Source organism: Cyanistes caeruleus, chromosome 1, assembly GCF_971803275.1.
Source record: "Cyanistes caeruleus chromosome 1, bCyaCae1.hap1.1, whole genome shotgun sequence".
Taxonomy (NCBI): domain Eukaryota; kingdom Metazoa; phylum Chordata; class Aves; order Passeriformes; family Paridae; genus Cyanistes; species Cyanistes caeruleus.
The window spans coordinates 106473418-106481120 of NC_141701.1; the positions used below are offsets into that span (position 1 = coordinate 106473418).

At 38.0% G+C, this 7703-nt stretch overlaps 1 long non-coding RNA gene across 1 annotated transcript; it reads right to left on the reverse strand.

The window, feature by feature from the left end:
- Positions 1 to 1607: 1607 nt before the first annotated feature.
- Positions 1608 to 7195, reverse strand: LOC147655805 (uncharacterized). Its single transcript, XR_015275374.1, has 2 exons — positions 7057 to 7195; positions 1608 to 5130 (listed from the first exon to the last, which is right to left on the reverse strand). It is a non-coding gene; the product is annotated as an uncharacterized LOC147655805 (long non-coding RNA).
- Positions 7196 to 7703: the final 508 nt, after the last annotated feature.

The window sequence follows — 7703 nt, forward strand, 5'->3', positions numbered from 1 at the left end:
TGAAAGCAATAATTATAGTTACAGTTTTTCTCCTCAGAATATACATTTATGTGTGCTGATCACCCACTTCATAGATAATAATATAAAACACTCAAGTAGATGATTGAAGGATACAACTTGTGTGTAAAGCCAGATGCTGCTGGGCTTGCTGCTCCCACAGCCCAGGAGATGCTCTGAGGCAGCTGCTTATTCCATCTACTCGTGTCTTTATGGACACACAGGAAAATGACCCTGCTCATCACCTGTGGCATGGAACCCTTTTAGTACTGTGAGTTATACCCTTGGCATGTTGCACTAAAGGTATGACAGGGATCCCATTTCCAGCCAACAGAGGAAGGAATATATGCACTTTTTTGTGATGGTAAATGTAAAAGACTTTAGCTGAGATTACAGATGTGAAGAAAATTCAGGGACAGGAAATTTACAGGAAGCTCTCACGATAAGGAGAGCTGTAGGTAAAAATGCTCTTGCTGTAAAAGTTTGATATGCAGCATTTTCCCACCTAAAAAGATGCATTCAACACTTATATTCTTTTTGCCTGGATACTGTAATTATTTCTTTCTCTCTCTGACATATCTTTCAGGTTGCACAAAAGCAAAAAGACATAGAATCTAGGTAAAAATATTACATTCTTCATTGTTCCAAGATTCATCAATCAGGCACAGTGGTCTAGACAGATGGGTTAGAAGTTATAACCTCTTATTAACTGCCAAGTAATAATAATCTGCAGGATTTTTTCATCGTGAAAGGATTCTATACTTCAATTCAATTTAATACTTACAAATACCAGAAAAAGCTGAAACAAACAAATTGCTTGAAGAGTAAAGAAATGGCTGAAAGAATGAGGAATTCACTGACAAGTCAAAAGGAAATCCAAGTAGAGTGTCCTATATGTGCCTTCTTGTAAATTGATTTCTGGATAGGAAAAGTTGGTACATTACAGTTTGGCTACTGAAAGTTTAACAAAACACACAATCTTTTAATCTGTAGAAAACCAAGAGATGCTTAAACTGATCAGAGTTAGATTTCCTCTTTCAATCAATCTTTTACCTGCTGAATAAAATAAAAATCAGGAAAAAAAAGTATGTACTAAAATGATTCAGAAGTATACATGAAGGGCACATCACAATTGATGTCTGCAGAAGCACTGAACACAGCCTTGACACCAAAATCATGAAAAAAAAAGAAACACTGGGGAAAAACAAGGGCAAAAGTAGCTGAAATCTGCACTTCAGGATCTTTATGTTTCAAATCACATTCACAATCTTTGTTAACAAATAAAAAATTCAACATTGGTTCATGCAGAGAAATGTTACTGCTTAACCCTGTGAAACTGATGTCAGGGAATGGGACAACAAGCAGCTCAATGGCAGCAAAACTATTCCCTAGTAAGGTATTTTTTTTTACCCAAATACTGCAATATTTTGTGCCACAAGGCAGCATTTCAATAAGCTGCTTGAGGGGAGGAAGCAATTCCCTAAAGAGTGCAGTGCAGGTGTAATGTCAGAACAAAGAAATGAGTAAATGAATACAGCCTGGTTTGTGGTTAGAAATAGCATTTCTTGAAGCATTTCTTACATTTAAGAAGAAAAATGGATGACTTATAATGTATTTGAAATTTACATCATACTTTATTTTTATTTCTTGATATCAATTATAACTATATTAATAAAATAGTAGTAGTAGCAGCAGCAGTAGTAGTATTAGGTATTTAGTGTTAGTATTAGTACTAGTATTATCCAAGACAAAAGTGAACATACATTTGTCAGAAAGTTTTAAAATACTGTTTGGTCTACTAATATTTTAAAACCAGCTTGTCTAATTTGCAAAGGAGCACCTACACTTATACTCTTGATCTCTCTCACCCTCCAAAGCAAGACAGTCCCATCTAAACTGCCTACTGAGAGTGGCCCCTTGCCCAAGCTGGCCTCTGGCCCCTGCTCAGGAATTGTTTGGGAGAGCTCTACTTGTCACTTACAACTGTCAAAGGCCTTCTTACAAATTTAATGGGACCACAGTCCATCTACAGAGCCCAGGACTAATCCCCGGCCCTATGCACTGACAACCACCCTCCTTTCTGTGTAATCAGTGTCTGATTATGAAATAAATCTGCAGCTTTCAGGTTAGAAGAGATGACCAGCGGTTCTAGAGGTATTAGTATAGACTTTGATGCAGCATATACTACAAATCTCATTCAATTAACTTATGCCTCCAAAATTCTCATTCATGATGCCTTTGAATAGAGGATAAAAGGTCATCTGTGGGCATTTTGTCAATACTTTATAAAATAGACATTACCTTGTTTTATTTTTTCCAGTAAGATTTGACAATGGAGATCAAGTTTCAGTCCCTCTCCTTAGAGCAGATTTCCAAATTTGTTTCATTAATAAGGAATGAACTAAGCTGACAGGAAATTGACACTCTGCTCTGGAGAGACACTCTCCTATGGCTTGATGGCTGCATTGAGCAAACTATTCAAGTGGTGAAGGGAGCCATCCAACCTATAAACACCTTTAAAAGTCCCATCACAATATTATAATCCTTCCTAATAGAAATCTCAGATGTTAGGAGCTATAAAACCCTTGGATAGTACATTGCCCTCTCACTGAACATTTTTTTTCCATTTCCAGCAGATGTCCATGATTCTCATCCGGTTTTCTACATAGGGAACAAACAGCTGTGTTCCCATACAGCAGAACACAGCAGCTCTTCCACATGATATTTAACAGACATCTTGTGGGAACCCCACCTTCACAGGGGAGAGGGGAATAAGTCTGGGGCATGTCTTCACTTTCTATGAAAGGAGGTATTACACTCCTTTAATTGCCAAAGACCCATATTAAAATAAACCATCCCCTGATCTATCTGTTAACATCTTTCCCACCTCAAAGGTGTCTAACAAAAAACAGAACATGTAGTACTGTAATCTTTTTTCCCCTCCTTTTACAGTGACTTCATTTATTCTAGACACTATTATGGGGAGATGACAATTATGGATGACTTTAGTGAACACAGACAAGATTTTTATGTTTCCAATCAGCATATGGCAATACCCCAGTTTAACTGTAGGTAGTCTATTAAGTATCTGGAAAGGCACTTAGTCTTCTGGACAGGCTCCAGAATTCCTCTGCACCTAACATTTAAAACTACACAAATCAAAAGTCTTTCTTTTCCATCCCCTCTTAGTCTGAGCTCACTAACAACTTGGTAGGATTCATCTCTCCCTACTCCTGTGATGAGCCAAGGAAACCCTAAGAACAATCCAGTCCTCCACATCCAGTGTAAACTGATCTAGCCCCGTGCACCACCAGCAAACTCCTCCTAGGTAACTGAATCTGGAGTTGCAGCCAAGTTATTCATCATAAACTAAATGTTTGAATGAGCTGGGGGCAGTGTGGTGCTGCACAGTTCAATTGTACTTTCTAATGCCATCAGTGATAATTGTACCTTGAGTCCTCACAAGGGCTGATTGTGAGTCAGACATCCTGGTGCCTCAGATAAACCCATTTCCAAGTGCAATGCAGAAAGCCAGACAGTCTGCTTCCACTCCTATTTGCACACAAGTTTGTATCACTAGATAAAAGAAAGAGCAAGAACTGTGGTATAAGCTATCCCCTAACTAACACTCACACCTACCAAAACCCCTTAAGCTGAACATTACAAACTTTGCATTTGATAAAAGGTAGGTGTTCTTGTTTAGCTTTTGAGGGTGTACAGACACAATTTGTGAATAACATGGCCTGAAACATCTGTGTTAAAATTCTATTTGTACACTTTAAAAAGTCAGGGACATTTTTCCTTTCAGTATAGTTGTTTATATGCCTTTCAGGGGCTTTGCCAGACTATTACTCTCCTGAAAATAAATAAAAAAATCAACAAAGATCTAGACCTGGTCAGACATAAATCCTGTTTATAAGGCACTGCCTTTATTGTCGTTAGTGTTCTATGAAGCAGCAGGGACTGAGCCATAGCCAGTAAGCACAGAGAAAAACTGCATGTCTACCTTGTGTTATTTACTTGTGGCAAATGGATCAGACAGAAAAGAAAGACTGCAAGACACTTCATTATCATCTCATTGGTTGTAAATACAAATAAGTAAAGAAAAAATTTCACAATTTCAAAAAACATTTCCATTACCTTTTGAGACTGGAAGTTTGAGTATTTAACTTTGTGATCATTAAAGTCTTTCTGGTAGAAAATTCATTCTTCTGCATAAACATTTTCTTTGTACTAGGGCTGAGAGATGAGGCAGTACTTTTTCTCTCAATACCCTTTGCAATAGCCTTCTCAGGCTTTCTCAGGTCATGTCATTCATCTGTGGAAGCTGCAGTACTGTACAAGACTTATAACCCCAGCACAGACAACCCTGACATCACCCTCTTTCTCCACCAGAAACAAGGAAAGCTGCTTGAAAAGCAGCATTGAGATGTGTTCCTTCAGCATACCTGCTCATATCCTTCAGAGTTCTCTTCTTAAGATTTCTTCTTTCAGTATGAAAGGCAGTGGCAATGTGACAGATCTGTAGATATTTTTAGTACTTCTCTGGGAAAAAAATCTTTTTTTGACACCTTGTTACAATTATTTAAAGTTCTGGTGAAGACAAAGATAGAGGAAAAGATCCAGCATGTAGATAAAATACACTTACCACCCATCTCATAAACATACTCGTCACCGTTTATGCCTTTCACTACTGCCTATGGGGTATTATACCAAGCCTTAACTTAAGAATAAGCCTTAAAAATGGCCTATTCTTAAATTAAAATAGCTGATACATCTCATCTAGTATTTAGAAGAATTTTACTGTTTTGTTCTGTAATTCAAAACTCCAGTTTCATTGCAAAACAGATAGATATCAGTGGCCTTAAAGGTATATTTTAAACCTGTTAGCACATATGAGGTGAGAATCAGGCCCATGATGTTCCTCTAAAAACAAAATGCAGTGCAGTGAAGAACATATTTCTGTGAAAAAGACAAACACGTTAACACATTTCCCAGCAGAGATGCCACAGTGCATCTGTGCCACGTAGGTCCTCCAGCTGGGCAGAAGGCTGCTCTGGCAGGAACGCTTTGGGAAGTCTTGACAATCATCCAGCCAATGGAGAGAAACATTCTGAAGAGCTGCAGATAAATCTGGGGCAGAAAAAAGAGCAGGAACGTGTGTGCCTATTAAGGTTAATGGAAAAGAAGCTGCTGGATTGTTTGAGCAATCACTATTACACTCAGTAAGTCAGACTGTGTTTTTTCTTTATCAAATTACATTTAGCAGGAATTTTTAATCTCATACCAACTTCAAATCTACTTTTATCCAAAGGCATTCGAAACTTCAAGGAGACCATGACTAACAAATTATTGTTAGAACAGCAAATCTCTTAAAGCAACCAAAAACCTTTATAAAATTTGCCCATAAGGAGAGGTAGAAAACAGCAACGAAATCTGCTGGGGAAGAAGAAAGCAACAACAGCAGGAATTTTTAGTTTAAGCACAAAGCATCAGTGTTAAGCATTTGATAAGTCTCATGGTTTTGTTCTGAAAATAGATGAGAGGGAGTGTTTTCGTGCATGACTAGTCCCACAGCAAATAAATTCATGCTTAAAAATATAGCTTATGCACAGATGGCTGCAGAACAATTACTATGTATTAGTGTTTCTCATTCCATATTAAACTTGTGATGTACTAGAAACTCCCTCTTCTCCCACTCTGAAGATTTCTCAGAGAGATTTTATTGCATCATTAGTTCAATAATTATGACACGGCCATATTGTATTTAACCTTGTTTTACTCCTCCAAATGCATAATAATTCTCTTTCTTTTTAACCAGTTCCTTTCATTTAACAAAGTTGCAGTCTTCTTGTAGTGATAAGGATGTAGGCAGTCAGATGCCATCTGGCAATACAACAGCCTGCTTGCTGTCCACACACATCATCCAGAGTTAAAAAAGAAAGAAAGAAGGAAAGAAAGGAGAATAGCCAGGCTACCTATCTGCAATTTAAGCAGTAAATATCTCAAGATGCCATGCATTAACTGGAGCCTGGGGTTTTGGTACATGCACCATTCATTCAGCTGGACACTCAGCCTGTAATGAGGACACACCAGATACACTCCAAAGATTCCAAAAACAGATACAGCAATTCTGACAAAATGCAGACCTAACACTAAGATTACCACTAAGGTTACCATCCTTTCAGATCAGATTGAATTTACAATAAGGAAACAATTAGTGACAGAAGCAGGCTTGAATATATAGACTCATTTTCTCTTGTTCTCTTCTAGAAGAATGTGAAAAAGTAACACCCCTGATGATATTATTCCTGTTATGCTATTAACTCGAGAATGCTTCACTTTTTGTGCAAAGATTGAGATTTAGTTGCAAAAACATATACTTGGTTATGGGATCTTTTTTTTTAAATTCAGATTTCACTTATTTGGTCTATTCTGGGCACATAATCTATTCATATCAGTGACTGTTTTTCCTTGGTCTTCAAATTATAACTTGTCCAAGTGCTGTTTTCCCCATCCATCATTTCGCTCTTTTTATGATTAGAAGTATTTGACAGCAGATTGACGTTATGTACATTTACAAAGGCAGCTGAAAAACGGCATACTTTTTTAGTTTTTCTGAAAGCTACACTAATATAGTTTATTCTCCAAGACAGCACTATCAAACACTATTTTGGTTTTGCAAAACAGAGTCACTCTATGTCAGATTTTAAAATAAAAACCTATTTGGCTATTTACGCTTTTATCAAAAAGCTCTCCTCCTTCTCCCAGTTCTCAGGGAAGTTTAGCATTAAATTCACACTTGAGTAGCACATGATACAGTTCTGACCCAACAGAGTATTGTCTGTCCACTCAGACAATTGAACCTTTACCTCTGAGCATCCCAGAGCCCCTCCTGGCAGGGTACATCATGATGCACACAGTGCACAAATGACACCACACTGGGAGAGGAGGAAAGAGCCTCCTCATAGAGACACCTTGACAGTGTGAAAAAATAAAAAAAAGCAAGCCAACAATGCCTGCATGACGTTTTACAAAGATAGATGGTAAATGCTGTACCTGGGATGCAGGAATCCCACACAGCAGTTGAAGGCACAGCTTGGGTGGTCCTGATGGGTGGAAACCTGGATGTGTCTCAGCAGGGTGCCCTTGCAGCAATGAAAGCAAACCTTGCCACAGGTTGCATCAACAAGAGGACAATCAGCTAATCAAGGGCTGTGATTATCCCAGTCCATTTGGCACTTGTTAGGGCACACCTGTAACACTAGGTCAAGGTTAAGTCTCCTCACTTCAAGAAAGACACTAAAAACTTGGAGAGGGAAGGACCATGAATATGATGAGAGTGTAGTAGGACTTGACAGATATAAAAAAATTGAAGGAACTGGGTATGTTTGACCCAGAGAAATCTTGAGAGAATCTAATCACATTTTTCCAATACCTGAAATGTAATTACAGAAGAGAGACAGAAAGTACTTCCACAAGAATGCATAGGGACAAAAAATAAGCAATGGATGCAAATTATTTTGGAAGAAATGCCACATGATAAGGAAAAATTGTGCAACGTGAGAAAAAATGAGCATTAGAGTAGGTTGTCCTATAAGATTTCCCTTGCTGGAAATGGCAAGATTTGACAGGAACCTGCACAACTCAATTTAAGGCCCTGTTTTCAACAAAAGTTTGGACTGTACAATCACCAGATGTCCCTG